The sequence below is a fragment of the Thalassophryne amazonica genome, chromosome 4 (genome assembly GCF_902500255.1).
Source record: "Thalassophryne amazonica chromosome 4, fThaAma1.1, whole genome shotgun sequence".
Lineage (NCBI taxonomy): Eukaryota > Metazoa > Chordata > Actinopteri > Batrachoidiformes > Batrachoididae > Thalassophryne > Thalassophryne amazonica.
The window spans coordinates 129,896,062-129,920,571 of record NC_047106.1 but is presented as its reverse complement, the minus strand read 5'-3'; the positions used below and the strand labels follow the sequence as shown (position 1 = coordinate 129,920,571).

General features: G+C 40.8%; 1 protein-coding gene across 1 annotated transcript in view; it reads left to right on the top strand.

The window, feature by feature from the left end:
• The window catches only part of galnt17 (polypeptide N-acetylgalactosaminyltransferase 17), a 193,463-nt gene that overhangs the window by 63,695 nt on the left and 105,258 nt on the right, over positions 1–24,510 (top strand). The gene's annotated exons all lie outside the window — the stretch shown is intronic.

Below are 24,510 nucleotides of genomic sequence, written 5' to 3'. Positions count from 1 at the left end.
CATGATATAACAATTGGAAATATTCCAGAATTGGACCTGGAATGCATTGAAATACTGCTGCTGTACAACCTCCAGAAGTGTACAACATATTGGTCCCGAAGTGGCAGTAGTGTTCAGATTTCAAACGTTTTAATGCATTTCAGAAAAAAATTAAACACTAAAGCCTTTTCCTGATTAAAAACTTAAGTTCTTTGAGCTGCTCCCAGTGTGGATCTGCATGTTGATTCCACATGTTTAACACGTGATGCTCTTCCTGTCACAACTTGGAGAATGGGTAGGGGTGGTACTGAACCAGGAACCAGGAATATTCTGCTCTGGAAACAAGAGCACGAACCACCTGGATGCCGCTGTGCCTCCAACCTGTTTACTAATTATAACCCGAAATCTAAACTGTATAAAACAAAGTAATTTGCAAAAGCTGTTTGGCTGCTGAGACATTAGTTTAGATCAGAGTTTGTCTCAGTTTGCACACAACACAGAATGTTATCATCATTGCTAATACTAGCAACTAGTGTTATCTTCTTCTGAGTGACGTTTAATGGTGGTTGACAGACTTTAAAACTGTACATTACCACCATCAACTTTACTGACGTATGTAACAGTAAAGCTAGAACCCAGAAGCATCAAAAAACAGAGCAGTATCCAGCTACACGACCAATCAATCACCCACTGCCTCCAAACTCAGTCCCACAACCTTCAGATACTTACTTTCAGCTTTGACAGTGAACTTAAATTTCTTGCTCCTGCCTGACTGTGACCTGAGTTTATGATCAGAACAATAAGCCGAATGAAGTCTGTCAACAAGGTGTAATTTGTAATCCCACCCTTTGTCCACACCCGTACGGCTATCACTGCAAACAAACGCTTGAGCAAACTGCTACATCCTTCTTTATTATGTCCTCCAAGGGCGAGACAAAATCATCGGCATTTATTTATTTATTTGTCTGTCTGTTACCATGATTACGTCAAAAATACTGCATGGATTTTAATTACATTTTTACCACAGATAGATATTAAACCATGGAAGACTCCATTAAATTTTGGAGATGATCCGGATCCGGATTCTGGATCAAGATTTCACTGTATCTACGCTTTGAAGGTTTATGTCAAAACTACTTCATGGATTGTCACCAAATTTGCACAACAGATAGATATTAGGGCATGGAAGACTCCACTGAATGTTGGAGGTGATCTGGATCCGGATTGGCGGATGTCAGAAATCTCTGATTGCTCTTGTTTGAATTCAGTTGGTGCAAAGTAAATCTGGTGCCAGTCATTGTGTGCCTGATGGTGTGTCTGTGACGGGAGAGAATTCTGTTATTATCAATAAGTTGGAATGCTGATATATTATTTGTCAGTCAAAAATATAATTCAGTCTTGTAACATGTTAATTTTGGATATAAAAAATGGAACTAATAATAATAATAAATGCATATATTTATGAAACACTTTTCAACTAAATACACAACAGTCTTCCCAAAATAAAATGAAGAATTTCTAATATCCCCAAAACATGGAAAGCGCTGAATTGCAAGTTAATGTGCCTCATTAAGGGCCCCATCACACATAGTATGAATGTGGTCGAATTATGCATGAAGCAGGAATTATACACAATACGTGGAAAAATCGTAGCTGCCTCTAACGCCTCGTACACCTGTTGCTACAACTATTTGTGCACAGCAGCGGCTGAAAGACAGAGTGTGCGCTGTGCAACCCAGTCTCACAGCATGTTGTGATTCAGCAGCACGAAATATACATTAATCTATTGGTTTGTGATATTGTCACGAAAAACGCCCCCATTTTCATCACGGCAGCACAAATTCATTCTAATACATTCTGTGATGGCTGCACGAAATTAAAAGTGAAGTGGGGGGGGGGGGGTGCGTCTGGTTATTGTTAGGGTTGGGGGTAGGAGTAGGATTAGTAAGAGTGAGTTTAAAAAAAACCCGTCACGAATATTTGACTCATTTTGTGACGGGAGCATGAAAAAAAACATGAGACCGGGCTGCCCTGTAAGAGCCCATTCAATCCCTCTCACAGTAGATGTTGGCCAAATTCCAGGTGACACGCATGCACATCTAACACTGCTTGCTTGGTACTTCGCTTGGACCGCTTGCTTGAATCTCCCTCAGATCTCCATCATCTTCATCTTCGTCAACGAGGCTCTGTTGGTGATCTTGCGCTCAGTCCACTCGGTTGTCACTCATACCCCAGCTCATCTGCTCAAAGAGATCATCCTGGTGGACGACTACAGTGATGACGGTCAGTAAAAAGGGACAGTTTATCTTCTAAAATATATATATATATATATATATATATATATGGTGGTGAACGGTTTAAAACAACGAGGAGAAAAAAAAGGCTGCAGGCCACTGGGTTTGGATTTACCATTTGTCAAAGGAGTGTGAGTGCTTTTAGACCTCAAAGTACAAGGGCTCAATAAACATCTTATTAACTTATACCTAAGAAATCAGTTTATAATTTTTAACAATTTTTTTCTTTCTGAAATTGTGTACTCTAAAATGGAATCAGAATGTTTAATCTGTGAGTGTTTCAGGGCCCCATCAGTGTCCAGTACTTTGGATTACATCCATTTTATTGTGGATCTCTGATGGGAAAATATTTAGCATGAACATTTAGTCAAACTTCCTTAAGGGCCCCTTCACACATAGTGCGAAGTTTGGACGAAGTGCACACTTAGTGCGCATGACGCAGGAATCGTGTGCAAACCGTGTAATGTCATCCCTGTCGCCAACGCCTCGTACACCTGTTGCTACAACAATTTGCGCACACAAGCGCCTGAAAGACAGCGTGTGCGCTGTACGAACCCACTGCACCCTCTTGTGGTAGGTGTCGGCCAAATTCCAGGTGACACGCATGAACATCTAACACCGCTCACATGGCACTTAGAAAATGTGTGGCCAGTCGCACTCTTCACACGACAACAGACTGCAGACAATCACTTTTGTACTTGCAGAGACATTTGTCTAAGTCACACACAAGTGTGGCTTTGGTATGTGCGCTGAGATGACAGGAGGTGTGTCCTCCCACTGAAGCAGCTGTGAAAATCTGTGGATTTGGACATTCCAGCTGGACATGTACTGTGTTTGGACGGATATGGACAAACAACTGTCCACTGTGATGCACGTGTGTCTGTTTGCTGTTATCAAGTGGACATATATAAAAACATATATCACTGTGGTGACGTGCTGCAGCCAGTGAGCGTGCGCACATGGACAGGCTGCTCCCAGGTTGAAACGGACCGTCAGATCAGAACACGCTGCAGGCGATCTCACTGTCACGTCACCCATGTGAGCTCTGTTCCACATGACACGGTGTTCTGTGGCGCGTCATACACAAGACACGCACGCGCAGTCAGTTGGAAATGCGCCGGCAGATGTGGACATGAATGAGATGAGTGAACTGCTTGTCATTCATGTCATTTCATGACTGTATGTCTGTGACCATTCGAATTTACAGAGGAACAGACAGATCATATTTATATTGTTCACTTGATAAATGCAGTGTTTTTATATGCTGTGGGATTTTAATTTGTTTTATAATATTTCCATGTCCTTCCTGATATGAGGCAGATTCCTGCAGCTTTCAAAAAACAGCTTCGTAGCTCAGTGGGAAAGTCTCTGACTTGTAATCAGAGCTTTTCGATGGCGCGGGTTCGCATCCAGTGGGTCATATGTTTGTTTTTTCCCCACCACCACATAAGCGGCGCAATATGGTCCCACAGGTACTGGCTGTTTTTTTATATTTGCTCTACATAAATGCAGCGATGTGCCGCAGCTGGCACTGTGTGTTCCTGCCTGAAAGACATCGCACATGGACGAACTCTTGCATCGGGTTCGTAAATGCCTGCCTGTTGGTGCAGTGCTTTGTAGTGCGCTAATTTTGAACTGTTTTGCGCTGTTTCACCATTTTCGTCCAAACGCTGTTCAAACTTCGCACTATGTGTGAAGGGGCCATAATCAGTGCAAGAAAAAGGAGAAAACAGGAAGAAATTATGAAATTTGTGGTCAAAGTGCCAGAGATGCACCATTTTTATTGTGTCGGTGGCTACTGACGATAACATGAATGTTACTGAGGAGCAAACGCAACAGCAAGCTGCTATTTTTATAAGTGCCAGAATTAATGTTACTCATGATATAACAATTGGAAATATTCCAGAATTGGACCTGGAATGCATTGAAATACTGCTGCTGCACAACTTCCAGAAGTGTACAACATATTGGTCCTGATGTGGCAGTAGTGTTCAGATTTCAAACGTTTTAATGCATTTCAGAAAAAAATTAAACACTAAAGCCTTTTCCTGATTAAAAACTTAAGTTCTTTGAGCTGCTCCCAGTGTGGATCTGCATGTTGATTCCACACGTTTAAAACGTGATGCTCTTCCTGTCACAACTTGGAGAATGGGTAGGGGTGGTACTGAACCAGGAATATTCTGCTCTGGAAACAAGAGCACGAACCACCTGGATGCCGCTGTGCCTCCAACCTGTTTACTAATTATAACCCGAAATCTAAACTGTATAAAACAAAGTAATTTGCAAAAGCTGTTTGGCTGCTGAGACATTAGTTTAGATCAGAGTTTGTCTCAGTTTGCACACAACACAGAATGTTATCATCATTGCTAATACTAGCAACTAGTGTTATCTTCTTCTGAGTGACGTTTAATGGTGGTTGACAGACTTTAAAACTGTACATTACCACCATCAACTTTACTGACGTATGTAACAGTAAAGCTAGAACCCAGAAGCATCAAAAAACAGAGCAGTATCCAGCTACACGACCAATCAATCACCCACTGCCTCCAAACTCAGTCCCACAACCTTCAGATACTTACTTTCAGCTTTGACAGTGAACTTAAATTTCTTGCTCCTGCCTGACTGTGACCTGAGTTTATGATCAGAACAATAAGCCGAATGAAGTCTGTCAACAAGGTGTAATTTGTAATCCCACCCTTTGTCCACACCCGTACGGCTATCACTGCAAACAAACGCTTGAGCAAACTGCTACATCCTTCTTTATTATGTCCTCCAAGGGCGAGACAAAATCATCGGCATTTATTTATTTATTTGTCTGTCTGTTACCATGATTACGTCAAAAATACTGCATGGATTTTAATTACATTTTTACTACAGATGGATATTAAACCATGGAAGACTCCATTAAATTTTGGAGATGATCCGGATCCGGATTCTGGATCAAGATTTCACTGTATCTACGCTTTGAAGGTTTATGTCAAAACTACTTCATGGATTGTCACCAAATTTGCACAACAGATAGATATTAGGGCATGGAAGACTCCACTGAATGTTGGCGGTGATCTGGATCCGGATTGGCGGATGTCAGAAATCTCTGATTGCTCATGTTTGAATTCAGTTGGTGCAAAGTAAATCTGGTGCCAGTCATTGTGTGCCTGATGGTGTGTCTGTGACAGGAGAGAATTCTGTTATTATCAATAAGTTGGAATGCTGATATATTATTTGTCAGTCAAAAATATAATTCAGTCTTGTAACATGTTAATTTTGGACTAATAATAATAAATGCATATATTTATGACACACTTTTCAACTAAATACACAGATCATCCTGGTGGACGACTACAGCGATGACGGTCAGTAAAAAGGGACAGTTTATCTTCTAAAAAAAAATATATATATATATATATATATAGTGGTGAATGGTTTAAAACAACGAGGATAAAAAAAGGCTGCAGGCCACTGGGTTTGGATTTACCATTTACCGTCTAACACCGCTTGCTTGGTACTTAGAAATTGTGGGTTCATTCATGCTGTTAGCACGAAAACAGTCAGCAGACTATCACTGTCAAGCTGGATGTGAAATATGTCTAAGTACCCCCATGAGTGTGGCTTTGTAAATAGTAACACACATGTCGTCTGCATTTCTATCCCAGGTGTTGATAACGACAGTTTCAAGATGCCTCCTGTATGGAGAAACTAGTCGCATGCTTTGCTCAGGTGTGACTTTGGCCCATTCTTCCACACAAAGTCTTCAAATCTTGAAGGTTCCACAGACCTCTTCTATGAACTCTGATCTTTACTTCTTTCCATAGATTTTCTGTTGGATTCAAGTCAAGTGATTGGCTGGGCCATTCTAACAGCTTTATTTTCATTCTCTGAAACCAACTGAGAATTTCCTTAGCTGTGTGTTTGGGATCATTATGAAGTTTGCCAGCGCAATATGCTGAAAAACAGCACTACACCATGAAGTTCTCATCTCCAAATCAACTGTTGGTATGGTGTTTTTGGCTGATTTTCAGTGTCATTTATGGTGTGTATCAGTGCTTAATTTGTAAAGTGGGAGGTCCCGGAGCGCAGAGGATGGGTGGCTCTGTTGCAGAAAAAAAAAGAAGGGTGGGGGGGGGTACTGCTTGCGAACAACGCTGTGCACCGCACTGAAAATAAACTGGACATGTATTGTAGGCCTAATAACACTAGTAGTCACACCAAATCGGGATAGAGTACAAATTCCTGTTTAATGATGTACAGTGGTCCCTCATTTATTGCGGGAGTTACGTTCTCTGCGTTCACACCGGGCGCGACGCGAGCGACTGCAGCGACAGGTTGCCATGTAATGCCTATGTAAGGACGCGTTTTGGCGCCAAACCGCGCAGCGCGATGCGATGGACGCGAGTGAAGCGATTTTGAGCGTTTTGCGCATTTGTAGTGCGATATTGCGTCACATCACGTCGTGTTGCCCTCCTCCCCAAGTTGAAAAATCTGAACTTTTTGTCTCTTCGCACCGCGATGACCAATCAGGGACTGAATATGTAGTGACGTGGAGATGTCTGGAGTTTGACTGAAGATGTGAACATGTCCTGTCTCTGGTAGCAGCCTGTGACTAGGACTTATGTCTCTTTTGTCCTTTATTTCACAATTATGAGAGCGTTTTTGGAGCGAGCAGCAGCCCCACAGCAACCAGCGGAGTTTCTTTTTATTTTTATTTTACGTGCGCGCGAGAGGGTCCATGGAGATTATTTTACTTATTAACTACACAGATGTATAATGGTGACTGGTTTCTAAAGACAATTATGACAGAGCTTTTTTGTGAAAGAGCGAGGAGCAGCCTCACAGCAAGCAGCGGAGTTTTGTTTTCTTTTTTTTTTTTTACGTGCGTGCGAGTGAATCGTCACTGTGGAGAATATTTGATTTATTAACTACACAGATGTATAATAAAACAAATGGTAACTGGTTTCTAAACACAATTATGACAGAGTTTTTTGGGGGAGGAGGACAGTTGGTCCTCAAACTGGGTCCCGCAGAGGCGGAAGGACCGCTGAAAGCGACCGTCATCCAGACGCAGCTCCTGCAGCAAATAATGATACTCTCTGTATTGGGAGCTTTCCACAACAACTCGCTCCGTGTGATCAAGGTCTGTCATGATGACTTGACGCCGAGCGGAATGGAAGCTCCTCCTATTTGATGACGCATTGGAGCGAACTTTCGCGGCGAAGGTCCACCAAAGCAGAGCGACACACCGGGCGAAGAAGGCGTGTCCGTCGACCCCCGTGAATTTGTAGCGTCTGATCGCGCACGGTGTGAATGCAGCATAATAATAACCCGCGATAAACGAAATCCGCGTAGTCAGCGCTATTTTTTACACTTATTATAGATGTTTTAAGGCTGTAAAACCCCTCACTACACACTTTTCTCAAACAGGCATTAACATTTTCTCACTTTTCTCTCTTGTGTAAACACTCTCTTTTTTCTTCTGTGCGAGAAGATTGTAAACAGACACACGCAGAACACAATGCGCGCACTCTCCCTTCACTCACTGCCTCCAGGGGTACGGATGCGGGACCCGCAAAGAATCCAAGTCCTCTCTCGGTGGCCACGGAGCTCTGCGGCTACGGTCAACATCTGGATCAAAACAGCGAGCATAGTCTCTGGACCTGTTGCCAGATTTGGCACAATTCCGCAAAGCAGGCGGTGATTTATATATATATATATATATATATATATATATATATATATATATATATATATTGTTAGTCAAGAGAGGTGGCGGATCACGGATCCAGTATAAACAGCTGGCGGAGCCAACGTCAGAGGTTCTGGAGCGCACGTCCGAGGTTCCGGAGCGCGCTCCGGCTTGCTCCCCCTCAAATTAAGCCCTGGTGTGTATTATGGCATCCAAACCAGACTAACTAACCAGACTAACATCTAACCAGACTATATTCTCCCAGGATTTTGCAAACTTGTCTAAATATTGTACAACAAACTTTAAACAAATTTCAACATGCTTTTTCTTCAGCAATGGAGTCTTGCGTGGTGTGCATGTAGGCCATGGCGGTTGAGTGTATTACTTATTGTTTTCTTTGAAACAATTGTATGTGCTAATTCCAGTTCTTTCTGAAGCAGTCCTTGGCTCTGGGACAACTCTTCTTATATTGTTTTTCAGTCCTCTGTCAGGAGTTTTGTGAGGAGCATCTGATTGTGGTCAGTTGGTGGTATGGTGAAATGATGATCTTTTCACTTCCAGATAATAGCCCCAACAGTGCTCAATGGAACATTTAGAAGTTTAGAAATCCTTTTAGATCCATTTAGAAATCCAATAGCATCAGTATGTTTTGCAACAATAAGGTTGCAAAACTCTTGAGAGAGCCCTTTGCTTTTGCTTTTCATGAGATGTTTCTTGTGTGACACCTTGGTAATAAGACACCGTTTTACAGAACATCAGTTGGAACTGAACTAGCTAATATTAATTTGCACTGACAAGGGGCAGCATTGTTTTCTAATTACTGATAGATTTCAGCTGGTGTCTTGGCTTTCTATGTACAGTGAGGAAAATAAGTATTTGAACACCCTGGGGTTTTGCAAGTATCTATCAAAAATATCTTATCTGTACATAACCCATCTGTCATTGTGAATCTGCTCATCTGTATACATTCTACAAATGTACAGTGTTCCTTCTGTACATTTTGCCATTTTAACTTTAACTACAGTGAGGAAAATAAGTATTTGAACACCCTGCAATTTTGCAAGTTCTCCCACTTAGAAATCATGGAGGGGTCTGAAATTTCCATCTTAGGTCCATGTCCACTGTGAGAGACATAATAATAATAATAATAATAAAAAACGGAAATCACAATGTATGATTTTTTTAATAATTTATTTGTATGTTACTGCTGCAAATACGTATTTGAACACCTACCAACCAGCATGAATTCTGGCTCACACAGACCTGTTAATTTTTCTTTAAGAAGCCCTCTTATTCTGCACTCTTTACCTGTATTAATTGCACCTGTTTGAACTTGTTACCTGTATAAAAGACACCTGTCCACACATTCAATCAATCACATTCCAACCTGTCCACCATAGCCAAGACCAAAGAGCTGTCTAAGGACACCAGGGACAAAACTGTAGACCTGCACAAGGCTGGGATGGACTACAGGACAACAGGCAAGCAGTTTGGTAGAAGACAACAACTGTTATGATTTTTTATTAGAAAGTGGAAGAAACACAAGATGACTGTCAATTTCCCTCGGTCTGGGATTCCATGCAAGATCTCACTTTGTGGGGTAAGGATGATTCTGAGAAAGCTCAGAACTACATAGGAGGACCTGGTCAATGACCTGAAGAGAGCTGAGACCACAGTCACAAAGATTACATTAGTAACACATGATGCTGTCATGGTTTCAAATCCTGCAGGGCAGCAAGGTCCCCCTGCTCAAGACAGCACATGTCCAGGCCCGTTTGTAGTTCACCAGTGACCATCTGGATGATCCAGAGGAGGCATGGGAGAAGGACATGTGCTCAGATGAGACCAGAATAGAGCTTTTTGGAATCAACTCCACTTACCAAGTTTAGAGTATGAGAACAACCCCAAGAAAACAATCCCAACCATGAAGCATGGGGGTGGAAACATCATACTCTGGGGATGCTCTTTTGCAAATGGGACAGGAGGACTGCACCGTATTGAAGGGAGGATGGATGGGGTCATGTATTGCGAGATTTTGGCAAACAACCTCCTTTCCTCAGTAAGAGCATTGAAGATGGGTCATGGCTGGGTCTTCCAGCATGACAGTGACTCCAAACACACAGCCAGGGCAACTAAGGAGGGGCTCAGTAAGAAGCATTTCAAGGTCCTGGAGTGGCCTGGCCAGTCTCCAGACCTGAACTCAATAGAAAATCTTTGGAGGGAGCTGAAACTCCAAACCTGAAAGATTTGGAGAAGATCTGTATGGAGGAGTGGGCCAAAATCCCTGCTGCAGTGTGTGAAAACTTGGTCAAGAACTACAGGAAATGTTTGACCTCTCTAATTGCAAACAAAGGCTACTGTACCAAATATTAACATTGATCCATATCACCCCAATAGAGTGCTTCGCTCTCAGACTGCAGGCTTACTTGTAGTTCCTAGGGTTTGTAAGAGTAGAATGGGAGGCAGAGCCTTCAGCTTTCAGGCTCCTCTCCTATGGAACCAGCTCCCAATTCGGATCAGGGAGACAGACACCCTCTCTACTTTTAAAATTAGGCTTAAAACTTTCCTTTTTGCTAAAGCTTATAGTTAGGGCTGGATCAGGTGACCCTAAACCATCCCTTAGTTATGCTGCTATAGACTTAGACTGCTGGGGGGTTCCCATAATGCACTGAGTGTTTCTTTCTCTTTTTGCTCTGTATGCACCACTCAGCATTTAATCATTAGTGATTGATCTCTGCTCCCCTCCACAGCATGTCTTTTTCCTGGTTCTCTCCCTCAGCCCCAACCAGTCCCAGCAGAAGACTGCCCCTCCCTGAGCCTGGTTCTGCTGGAGGTTTCTTCCTGTTAAAAGGGAGTTTTTCCTTCCCACTGTCGCCAAGTGCTTGCTCACAGGGGGTCGTTTTGACCATTGGGGTTTTTACGTAATTATTGTATGGCCTTGCCTTACAATATAAAGCGCCTTGGGGCAACTGTTTGTTGTGATTTGGCGGTATATAAATAAAATTGATTGATTGATTGATTTTCACAGGTGTTTAAAAAATCATACAGTGTGATTTCCGGAATTTCTTTTTTAGATTGTCTCTCACAGTGGACATGCACCTAAGATGAAAATTTCAGATCCCTGCATGATTTCTAAGTGGGAGAACTTGCAAAATCGCAGGGTGTTCAAATACTTATTTTCCTCACTGTATTTTTTCACCTCCCTTTCTTCAGATGTTTGACACCCGTTTCCTGTGTCATTTCACATTATTACATGTAACTTCATTTTTGGACATCTAAGATTAGATTTCTTTGTATATGGATTACTTGGGTTGTTATTGACATCTTGTGAAAATTTCATGTCAATAGCACCTTTAGAATTATATTTGGGTGATTCTTAGACTATGGGCACTTATTATGTCCTTTGATCATATTGTATGAAATACAGAAAAAAGGGGAAATTTCACACTTTTATAGTTATCTTTACAATGAAAGTGTGTTATGAAATTTGTTCTAGTAGTCTATGAAGTCTTTTTCACCTTTTTTCAGCATCATTATATGCAAATATTGCCGTTTTGTGCTTGTCCCACACCCAGACTTTTGATCTTCAATGATAAAAATGAATGGTAAAGAAACGTTTTTTCTAATGTTTTAAAATATCTCTGAATAAAATATCAGTAAAATAATCAAAACATAATTGGGGTATTCAGTGTCATACAACTGTTGTGATTTTTTAAACAAAATGTAGTTGTCCCACACTATTGCCGTAATTTCCACCACAACACTGTAATGTCCCTTTAAACAGTTTGTATGAAAGATTGTTTGGGTAGTTTCTATGGAGATAAACAGTGACATCAGAGCACATGTATATAGCACCAAATCACAACAAACAGTTGCCCCAAGGTGCTTTATATTGTAAGGCAATGGTGTGGTGGAAATTACATTTACAAGGCCAATAGTGCCCGTAGTTAAAGAATCACCCATTTACTAAAAAAATGGTTACATGTTCAATACTTAGCTTAACTGCTGCATGTATTCTTTCATTTTGGATACCTTCTTATTACAATCAAGGGTAATTTAGTTCAATGGGAAAGTGTCCAAACTTTTGACTGGTAGTGTATATATATATAGTTTTGTAGAATCATAATATATAAGCTCACAATGCAGCTATCAACAACCCAAAAGGAGTTTTTCCTTACCATTGTCGCTGTGTGCTTGATCAGGGGTGGTTGGAAAGGTTCGACCTTACCCATGTGATGGGCCTTGAGGTAGAGCTAATGTGAATTGGCACTATACAAATAAATCAAAATGAATTGTACAACCCATCTTCCAGCGCACTGCAAGCCAAGTTTGTCAAGCTCCCATCCACTGTCCAGCATAGCTTACAAACAATAGTGAATGAATGGTGGAAAAACAGGGCCATTGTGATTCAGGGCTTTGTTGATGCCAATAACTTATGTGTGCTCACAGCCAGTATTCACAGCCTTTGCCATGAAGCTCAAAATTGAGCTCAGGTGCATCCTGTTTCCACTGATCCTTGAGATGTTTCTACAGCTTCATTGGAGTCCACTTGGGGTAAATTCAGTTGATTTGACATGATTTTGAAAGGCACACACCTGTCTATAAAGGTCCCACAGCTGACAGTGCATGTCAGAGTACAAACCAAGCATGAAGTCAAAGGAATTGTGTGTAGACCCCTGAGACAGGATTGTCTCAAGGCACAAATCTGGGGAAGGGTACAGAAACATTTCTGCTGCTTTGAAGGTCCCAATGAGCACAGTGTCCTCCATCATCCGTAAATGGAAGAAGTTCACATTCACCAGGGCTCTTCCTAGACTGAGCGATTGGGGAGAAGGGCTTTAGTCAGGGAGGTGACCAAGAACCCAATGGTCAGTCTGTCAGAGCTACAGCATTCCTCTGTGGAGAGAGGAGAACCTTCCAGAAGGACAACCATCTCTGCAACAATCCACCAACCAGGCCTGTATGGTAGAGTGGACAGATGGAAGCCACTCCTCAATAAAAGGCACATGGCAGCCCACCTGGAGTTTGCCTAAAGGCACCTGAAGGACTCTCAGACCATGAGAAACAAAATTCTCTGGTCTGATGAGACAAAGATTGAACTCTTTGGTGTGAATGCCAGGCATAATGTTTGCAGGAATCCAAGCACCATTCCTACAGTGAAGCATGGTGGTGGCAGCATCATGCTGTGGGGATGTTTTTCAGCAGCAAGAACTGGGAGACTAGTCAGGATTGAGAGTAAAGATGAATGCAGCAAAGTACAGAGACATCCTGGATGAAAACCTGCTCCAGAGCGCTCTTGACCTTAGACTGGGGCAACGGTTCATCTTTCAGCAGGACAATGACCCTAAACACAGAGCCAAGATATCAAAGGAATGGCTTCAGGACAACTCTGTGAATGTCCTTGAGTGGCCCAGACCTGAATCTGACCGAACATGTTTGGTGAGATCTGAAAATGGCTGTGCACCGACGCTCCCCATCCAACCTCATGGAGCTTCAGAGGTGCTGCAAAGAGGAATAGACAAAACTGCTCAAAGATAGATGCACCATGCATGTGGCATCATATTCAAGAAGACTTGAGGCTGTAATTCTCAAGCTCCTCTGGGAACTGACCTTGTCACTTAACAACTTGCAGCAGGTATTGTCGCTGCTGTTTATCCTTCATTAAGATTTGATTGTAATCCTGGATAAGTGCAACTCCTCGTTCAGCAAAATCACTGACAGCAGCAACATTATCCAGGACCTGCTGTGACGACTGGAACGACGGGTCATTGTCCCACTCTGAGGGCTCCTTGATCAGGAAGTCCATGTTGGAGTTGAATGCCTCAAAAATGTGACCTGAGGCAGATGGAACAAAATCTGCCACTAATGAACTAATATATCCAGTCCATAACTCAAAATGTCACTCACACTTCACAAAAAACAGGGGCTGGGCGGCCGTGGTTAATATTTTTCATATCTCATGAAATTTCACCCAGTTTATTTTTACCCCTAATGGAACCAAAAAATGAAGAAGCACCTTGAAAAAGTTGAAGTTTGTTTTTCGGGACCACCCTACTATATATATACGCACACAAACTGTATGCCTTGTGTATTCCACGTGAAATTCTGCTATATGATGCAAGAGCTTGGCCAGTATTACATTCTTCACAATGCCCATTTAAAAAAATTATGATTTTGTCACAAATTAAAAAATAAATCACAAGTAACTCACCCGTTTGTGTCCATTTGTGCCCTGTACAAATCTTTTTCTCATTTATTAAATGTGTTCCATGTGAGTCCATTGGAAAGTTTTGTGCCTCTGGTTTGTCCTTGTTGCCTCAGCAGCAATGTTGAAAACTTTAATAATCCATCTGTCATTGTTCTTTCCCCCTCCTTGTTAAAGATAAAATAGTATCCATTTGTCCTGTCGCAGTGGGCAGTTGCTGCAGTCACAGTAAGACTGTGGAATTTTTCCATCAGACTCTCACTGAAAATAATGGATCAGCCTGTTTTTATCTCAGATAACTCATTTTAGTGCCAGAAGGTGCCACAGCTGTTCTGCCTTCTGTGCAACTCTTATACTCAAACTTGGCTTCATTCATGCAACTACTACTGATTTGCACAGCAATGTATGAAACTGAAATCTTGGGAGCTCTATGGAAGTAAATCTGTGCCATCAGAGTTTCAATTTGAATTTTTAAGGTTGAATGTTTTTAGCATCAAAATCAGAGTTTGAAGTTAAATTTCTAAGGTTGACTTTGTTTAGCATCAAAATATTTAGCCTCAAAAACTTCAACCTAAAAAAAAACAAAAAACAAAATTCAATCCAAAAAAATTTCAACCTAAAAAATTCAACCTCAAAAAATAGAAAAGCAGGGAGAAGCAATCGATCGCTGTCTCAATCATCCAACCTTCCATAAACGATTGAGACAGGGATCGATTGCTTCTCCCTGCTTTTCTATTTTTTGAGGTTGAATTTTTTTTTTTTTTAGATTGAATTTTTTGAGGTTGAATTTTTTGGAGGCTGAATTTCTTTGGTAAGTTGAAGTTTTTGAGGCTGAATATTTTGATACTAAACAAATTCAACCATAGAAATTCAACTTCAAACTCTAATTTTGATACAAAAAAAATCAACCTTAAAAATCCAAATTCAAACTCTGATGGCACAGATTTACTTCCATAGAGTTCTACTAATAAAATAAACCCATTGTGTGAATGTATAAACTAATTAATTAATTAATCAAAAAATATTTATTCCCCATGCAAAACAAAAGCTGTAATGTTATTTCCTTTTCAGTTTTTTGTTTTGTTTTGTTTTGTCTTTACCTTCTACAACCCCTGGCAAAAATTATGGAATCACCGGCCTCGGAGGATGTTCATTCAGTTGTTTAATTTTGTAGAAAAACAGCAGATCACACACATGACACAAAACTAAAGTCATTTCAAATGGCAACTTTCTGGCTTTAAGAAACACTATAAGAAATCAAGAAAAAAAGATTGTGGCAGTCAGTAACAGTTACTTTTTTAGACCAAGCAGAGGAAAAAAATATGGAATCACTCAATTCTGAGGAAAAAATTATGGAATCACCCTGTAAATTTTCATCCCCAAAACTAACACCTGCTTCATATCAGATCTGCTTGTTAGTCTGCATCAAAAAAGGAGTGATCACACCTTGGAGAGCTGTTGCACCAAGTGGACTGACATGAATCATGGCTCCAACACGAGAGATGTCAATTGAAACAAAGGAGAGGATTATCAAACTCTTAAAAGAGAGTAAATCATCATGCAATCTTGCAAAAGATGTTGGTTGTTCACAGTCAGCTGTGTCTAAACTCTGGACCAAATACAAACAACGTGGGAAGGTTGTTAAAGGCAAACATACTGGTAGACCAAGGAAGACATCAAAGCGTCAAGACAGAAAACCTGAAGCAATATGTCTCAAAAATCGAAAAATGTACAACAAAACAAATGAGGAACGAATGGGAGGAAACTGGAGTCAACGTCTATGACCGAACTGTAAGAAACCGCCTAAAGGAAATGGGATTTACATACAGAAAAGCTAAACGAAAGGCATCATTAACACCTAAACAGAAAAAAACAAGGTTACAATGGGCTAAGGAAAAGCAATCGTGGACTGTGGATGACTGGATGAAAGTCATATTCAGTGGTGAATCTCGAATCTGCATTGGGCAAGGTGATGATGCTGGAACTTTTGTTTGGTGCCTTTCAAATGAGATTTATAAAGATGACTGCCTGAAGAGAACATGTAAATTTCCACAGTCATTGATGATATGGGGCTGCATGTCAGGTAAAGGCACTGGGGAGATGGCTGTCATTGCATCATCATTAAATGAATGTATGTTGATATTTTGGACAATTGAAAGGATGTTTGGGGATGATGAAATCATTTTTCACGATGATAATGCATCTTGCCATAGAGTAAAAACTGCAAAAACATTCCTTGCAAAAAGACACATAGGGTCAATGTCAATGAGCAGATCTGATTTGATGCAGGTGTTAATTTGGGGGATGAAAATTTACAGGGTGATTCCATAATTTTTTCCTCAGAATTGAGTGATTCCATATTTTTTTCCTCTGCTTGGTCTAAAAAGTAACCGTTACTGACTGCCACAATCTTTTTTTTCTTGATTTCTTATAGTGTTTCTTAAAGCCAGAAAGTTGCCATTTGAAATGACTTTAGTTTTGTGTCATGTCTGTGATCTGCTTTTTTTCTACAAAATTAAACAACTGAATGAACATCCTCTGAGGCCGGTGATTCCATAATTTTTGCCAGGGGTTGTAAAAGACCAGAGCACACTGACGTCATCATAAGTGAGACGCAGAATCGCAGAGAAAAATGTCGCGAAAACTCTTTTTGCTTTTTATAATTTTCTGAGGTGTTGGGGTCATGAAATTAATGTATTTAACAAACTTGATTAAAATTTTTTTTAATTTGGTCAATCAATCAATCAATCAATTTTTTTTTATATAGCGCCAAATCACAACAGTTTCTTAGCTATAATTAGCTAAGAAAGCTGGGTCAAGTGATGGCTTTTTAAGTAATGGTTTAATTACTGCCACCTTAAAAGCCTGTGTGGTACATAGCCAACTAACAAAGATAGATTGATCATATTTAAGATCGAAGCATTAAATAATGGTAGGGCTTCCTTGAGCAGCCTGGTAGGAATGGGGTCTAATAAACATGTTGATGGTTTGGATGAAGTAACTAATGAAAATAACTCAGACAGAACAATCGGAGAGAAAGAGTCTAACCAAATACCGGCATCACTGAAAGCAGCCAAAGATAACGATACGTCTTTGGGATGGTTATGAGTAATTTTTTCTCTAATAGTTAAAATGTTGTTAGCAAAGAAAGTCATGAAGTCATTACTAGTTAAAGTTAATGGAATACTCAGCTCAATAGAGCTCTGACTCTTTGTCAGCCTGGCTACAGTGCTGAAAAGAAACCTGGGGTTGTTCTTATTTCTTCAATTAGTGATGAGTAGAAAGATGTCCTAGCTTTACGGAGGGCTTTTTTATAGAGCAACAGACTCTTTTTCCAGGCTAAGTGAAGATCTTCTAAATTAGTGAGACGCCATTCCTCTCCAACTTACGGGTTATCTGCTTTAAGCTACGAGTTTGTGAGTTATACCACGGAGTCAGGCACTTCTGATTTAAAGCTCTCTTTTTTAGAGGAGCTACAGCATCCAAAGTTGTCTTCAATGAGGATGTAAAACTATTGACGAGATACTCTATCTCACTTACAGAGTTTAGGTAGCTACTCTGCACTGTGTTGGTATATGGCATTAGAGAACATAAAGAAGGAATCATATCCTTAAACCTAGTTACAGCGCTTTCTGAAAGACTTCTAGTGTAATGAAACTTATTCCCCACTGCTGGGTAGTCCATCAGAGTAAATGTAAATGTTATTAAGAAATGATCAGACAGAAGGGAGTTTTCAGGGAATACTGTTAAGTCTTCTATTTCCATACCATAAGTCAGAACAAGATCTAAGATATGATTAAAGTGGTGGGTGGACTCATTTACTTTTTGAGCAAAGCCAATATAGTCTAATAATAGATTAAATGCAGTGTTGAGGCTGTCATTCTCAGCATCTGTGTGGATGTTAAAATCGCCCACTATAATTATCTTATCTGAGCTAAGCACTAAGTCAGACAAAAGGTCTGAAAATTCACAGAGAAACTCACAGTAACGACCAGGTGGACGATAGATAATAACAAATAAAACTGGTTTTTGGGACTTCCAATTTGGATGGACAAGACTAAGAGTCAAGCTTTCAAATGAATTAAAGCTCTGTCTGGGTTTTGATTAATTAATAAGCTGGAATGGAAGATTGCTGCTAATCCTCCGCCCCGGCCCGTGCTACGAGCATTCTGACAGTTAGTGTGACTTGGGGGTGTTGACTCATTTAAACTAACATATTCATCCTGCTGTAACCAGGTTTCTGTAAGGCAGAATAAATCAATATGTTGATCAATTATTATATCATTTACCAACAGGGACTTAGAAGAGAGAGACCTAATGTTTAATAGACCACATTTAACTGTTTTAGTCTGTGGTGCAGTTGAAGGTGCTATATTATTTTTTTCTTTTTGAATTTTTATGCTTAAATAGATTTTTGCTGGTTATTGGTAGTCTGGGAGCAGGCACCGTCTCTACGGGGATGGGGTAATGAGGGGATGGCAGGGGGAGAGAAGCTGCAGAGAGGTGTTGTAAGACTACAACTCTGCTTCCTGGTCCCAACCCTGGATAGTCACGGTTTGGAGGATTTAAGAAAATTGGCCAGATTTCTAGAAATGAGAGCTGCTCCATCCAAAGTGGGATGGATGCCGTCTCTCCTAACAAGACCAGGTTTTCCCCAGAAGCTTTGCCAATTATCTATGAAGCCCACCTCATTTTTTGGACACCACTCAGACAGCCAGCAATTCAAGGAGAACATGCGGCTAAACATGTCACTCCCGGTCCGATTGGGGAGGGGCCCAGAGAAAACTACAGAGTCCGACATTGTTTTTGCAAAGTTACACACCGATTTAATGTTAATTTTAGTGACCTCCGATTGGCGTAACCGGGTGTCATTACTGCCGACGTGAATTACAATCTTACCAAATTTACGCTTAGCCTTAGCCAGCAGTTTCAATTTTCCTTCAATGTCGCCTGCTCTGGCCCCCGGAAGACAATTGACTATGGTTGCTGGTGTCGCTAACTTCACATTTCTCAAAACAGAGTCGCCAATAACCAGAGTTTGATCCTCGGCGGGTGTGTCGTCGAGTGGGGAAAAACGGTTAGAGATGTGAACGGGTTGGTGGTGTACACGGGGCTTCTGTTTAGAGCTACGCTTCCTCCTCACAGTCACCCAATCAGCCTGCTTTCCCAGCTGCTCGGGATCTGCCAGGGGGTAACTAACGGCAGCTAAGCTACCTTGGTCCGCACCGACTACAGGGGCCTGGCTAGCTGTAGAATTTTCCACGGTGCGGAGCCGAGTCTCCAATTCGCCCAGCCTGGCCTCCAAAGCTACGAATAAGCTACACTTATTACAAGTACCGTTACTGCTAAAGGAGGCCGAGGAATAACTAAACATTTCACACCCAGAGCAGAAAAGTGCGGGAGAGACAGGAGAAGCCGCCATGCTAAATCGGCTAAGAGCTAGTAGCTACGCTAAGCTAGCGGATTCCTAAAAACACGCAAAGTGAATAATGTGTAAATAATTGAGATGATTCAGCAGAAGGAGTGCTTTAGTTAAGGCACGTAAAGATTACACTGGGAAACAAATCGTAATCTAGATAACTAGATCAATCTAACTGCGCAGATTAAACAGCTAACAGATACAGAAAAACACCGCTGTGCTCCGGAACAGGAAGTGATGCAATACCGCAGTGAGAGCCAAGCACCAGTAGAGGCAAGCAATGAAAAAACCTGTATTCTATATGAATACAGGTTTGGCCAAAAGTTGACATACCCTGGCAGAAGTTTAGTTTTTTTGGCCATTCTTCAGAGAATACGATAACACAAAAACTTTTTTTTCGCTCATGGTTCATGGTTGGGTGAAGCCATTTACCGGCAAACAACAGTGTTTACTCTTTTCAAATCATAATGACAACACAAACTACCCAAATGAACCTTATCAAAAGTTTACATACCCCTCTTCTTAATACCATGTAGTGCCTGTCTTTTGTGGTGGTTGTGGACGAGGCTCTCCGAGGGTAAAGCTGCCACTGAATGTTTTGGACTTTATTTACATCAATGAAGAAATACAAACAATATGGCACTATGGTAAATCTGTATGGACAGTTCAGTTCTGAAAAACTGAGTGACTGTGCAAGAAGAAGAAGAGTGAGGAAAGCCACCAAGACACCCAGACAACCCAGAAGAAGTTATAGGCTTACGTGGCTGTGAGTGGAGAAATTATGCACAGTGCAAGCTTTGCATTTTGTATCACCAGTTATCCATCTTCATGATGAAGTGGTATAGAGGAGGATTTTCTTAAAAAGAAGACCTGAAACCTTAGCTACAAATTGCCAGAAGATACATCTGAGATGCAAGCCTGGATTTGATCTGTTTTGGTGAAAGAAAATCCTTCTGTGCTCTACTCCACTATGAAGCTAAGATTAGTGATGCAAAATGCAAAGCCTGCACTGTGTACAATTTCTCCAATCACAGCCACATAAGCCTATAACTTCTCCTGAGTTGTCTGGGTGTTTTGGTGGCTTTTCCTTGTAAATCACTGCAGAGGTGTTATCAGGTTGTGAAAACAGTGTTTTCAGTTTTCAAAGTGTTTTTCAGTAGCTTTTACATAATATATGATAGGCATGTTAGATTTACACAGAAATTAAGCTGTTTTGGAGCAGATTCTGCCATATTGGATTCGCAGCCAAAGTGAGACCAGACGTCACGGTGCCTCTCTACTGTGACTGGCTGTCAACCCCCCCCCCCCCCCCCCCCCCAAAAAAAAAACAGATTTGCATGATTGTTAGTTTTTCAAACCTGTAATCTGGGTCAGGAAATGTGATGTGATATTTATTGCAGCCGCCATAACAACTCTAAATTTGTGTCACGTCCCTGGCAAGGCTGCCTTTGACAGTTCCTGACTTGTCCTGGCTGCCAAAGATAAACAGGAGCCGTAGCGTTCAAGCAGCCCCTGACAATGATTGTTACTGTATCTTTCCCTTGTTCCATTCCAGGGGTGTATGCAGTTAAGGTATTGATTAGGGTATTCCTCTGGTGCCTGGTTCCCTTGTCCTCACCATCAAGTCTGTCATTAGCACTCTTGAGCTGCAAGTTGAAAATTTCCTTTGTTAGTCATAAGCAATTATATATATATTTTCCTGTTCAGATACTGTATAATTTGAGCTACATGATCATAACTGGTATTCAACTCAACACCTTATTGGACAGGCCCTATATTTTTAACAAGCTGTTTATATTGCTTCCAGAATTTTCTCAATTTAGTTATCAATTAGGTATACCACACAGGTGAAAGCAGATCAGACAAAAATTATTAATCCTCTGTACCCACTGTTATTTGTGTAAAGGGCCTTTCACACCACATGCTTTGGAAGCATCAGAGGCGCCACAAATCGGTCTAAAAAGCATTATTTTCAATGAAACGCGTTGCTTTTTAGAGGCGTCTGAAGCGTCACGTCAAAAGCCGAGCTAAACCAACACTTCTGCCGGGAGTGTGTGCATTCCTGCTTGTCGACAGGCTGACGTGGTCAAAGTTCAACCCAGTCCAACTTTTGCCGCTCTGAACTGTGACAAAGCTTCGCACTGTCCAATAGAAACAACGTGTCGGGTCCAGACATGGAAGACTAGCGGCAGAAACCACTGATCTCTACAAAACAGGAAGGTGTCACAGGACTACTCATTTATACAGAGCAGTTTTCTGAAGAAAAATCCTTGCAAATGTTTTTTTTAAACCTCAAAATTAATTTGATTGCTGTATTAAAGCTTTTTCGTGGTTCATCGACACACATACAACATGGCGATCACTCAGCTTTCCTTTGGAGAAAGAAAGAAAAAAAAACTGAGCGAAAGTCTCCGCCCCCTTGCCGCATGCAACACGTCGGGGGTGTGGGAGGTGTTGACGCGACGCGTTGCCTGATGCATATAAAGCATGCAATGTGAAAGGCCTTTTAGTTACTGTATTTCCATAAATACAGCATGTTTCATAACATACTGTGTAAAAAAGCAAAACTTTATTAAAGTGATGAGGATCTAACAAACAGAAAACACATTAACTCTCTTCTTCGAGTGACTTTACTGGTAGGCCCATTACTTCCAGGCACTGCTTGGAATTGGTTCAAGCACACACTTCTGGTTTAGAGCTGGCCATTCTTCAGATGATCATCTCAGCAGCGTCCACATTGTTCTCTCTCCTGGTATGTCTGGGAACTGACACTTTCAGGGACGGTCCAAGGATGCAGTGCATCAACTTTGTCATTCAACTGTTTGATACTGTGAATGATGTCATTCTGCTTCTCCTGGAACACAAAATGTATATAGATCCACATGTTACAACCTTAATACAGAAGTTCCCACTTTACATTAAATCCTATGCTTCACAAATGATTAAACCAATGCTGTTGACCTTTCATCATGAGCACGGACAAATCTGTGAATGAACTGAGTGATGAAAGTAAGTAGGTAAGTAAGTCCCTTCGGCTGCTCCCTTGTTTGCACTCGGGGTCGCCACAGCAAATCTGAGGTGGATCTGCATGTTGAATTGGCACAGGTTTTATGCCGCCGGTTGCCCTTCCTGTTGCAACTCCACATTACATGGAGAAAGGTGGCAGGGGTGGGATTTGAACCCGGAACCTTCTGCACTGAAACCAAGCGCATTAAGCACCTGGCCACCACTCTGAGTGATGAAAGTGAGCCTATGGAGGAAAAAAAAACAAAAACTTGAAAGATCTTGGCAAGGCCGTGGCGGGGTCTGGTGGTTGTCCCCCAGAAAAATGTGAAATCTCAAATGCATTCTGATTAGGGCTGTAGCTATCAATTATTTTAGTAGTCGGCCATAATAATCGGATAAAAAGTACTTTTGCATTTTAAACAACATCAATAGTCCAGGGCTGTCCATAAGCAATGGCACAATGTCACTGCACCAAAGTGTTGGCATTTTGCTGAAATGGCGATGAGATGTGGCCTTCTATTTTGTTTTCTCCAATTTATAAAAATTAACCATTTTTATTTTTTATTTATTTTTTTTAAATAAAGGTTGATGGACTGGGTCCCTGCGTGATTTTTTTTTTTATCCCTCTTTCTCTTCAGCAGATGCATTTCAGCTGGAGGTTGAACATGCAGCATTGCAGTCAGTTTTTTAATTATTATTATTTTATTTAAGTTACCGTGTTTGTGAAGTGTTGTGTGTTGCCCAAAAACGCAAAAATTAAAAAGTCAAACACTCAGTGTGAGTCTGAGGTAAACACAGAAGAAAGAGTGGACTTCTGCTGTTTGTCAATGTAGCCAGGGACAGAGCTGTGACTCGTCCGGTCTGAGAGCCCCTCACACTGGGTAGAGAGACAGCAGTTGGCCACCGGGTCAATAGTCCCTCCCCACGTAGACCAGAAAAATAGACAAACACACTGCTTCGCTTTAAATGCACAATGTCTATTTCAGATGATCAGTGTGGACCATCTTTCTCTTAACCCTTTACCTACTGAGGCTATAAATGGATGATTGGTTATATTTTTTTATTATAGCAATAAAATTAAGAAATAATGTTCTATGTTTGTGTGCTTTGGTACCCTTTTCCAAGAGTACCTGAATTTCAATTATATTACACCTGATTAACTATTTATACACATTATTTGTAAGTTTTAACATTTAAAATGAGAAAAAACACAAAAACAAACTAGATTTTTTTTCAGTTTTTTAGTGAAAAAATGATTATGTAAAGAAAGTTTGGATTTCACATTTTTAACAGGAAGCTGTAAGTGTTTACAATCAAAATAATACATTTTGTGTGTCTAGAACTCAAACAGTGCAGAAACAAGGCGAAAATATGCAAAAAGTAACCAATTTTAAAGTGCAGAACCAAACAATATGAATAACAACAAAGTGCAAAACTATATATAAATATGTCAATTATTATCTGTATTATTAAAATGTGCAATAAATCACTCATTTGAGCACTCATTTTGTGTAAAATTATACAATATGAATAAAACAATAAAGTGTCAAACGATATACAAATATATAACCAAGAATCAAAATTAGATCTAAACAACATCAGTCCATTGTCAGTGTGGTACTGTTTGTAACAGTTTCTGTCTGGCTGAAGACAGAGGCCAATTTTACAAAGTTTGCACATCCAGCAGGTTGACTTCTTGCAAACCTTGCAAGAACCCTGCCTTTTCCTCAAGAATTACTACATTTATGTTTGCTGTCTGTCTCTGTACTTTTCTGTCACTTTTGCGCTCTTTTTCATACTTTTCCCTCATTTCAAAAGTCACTGAACGCACTTTACCGACATATAGCATACTGTTGGAAAGCACGGGTTCTTGGCTTACTGTCAGTGTTGAAATTTTTCAGACTGAGGGCTTACATGAGAATTTACG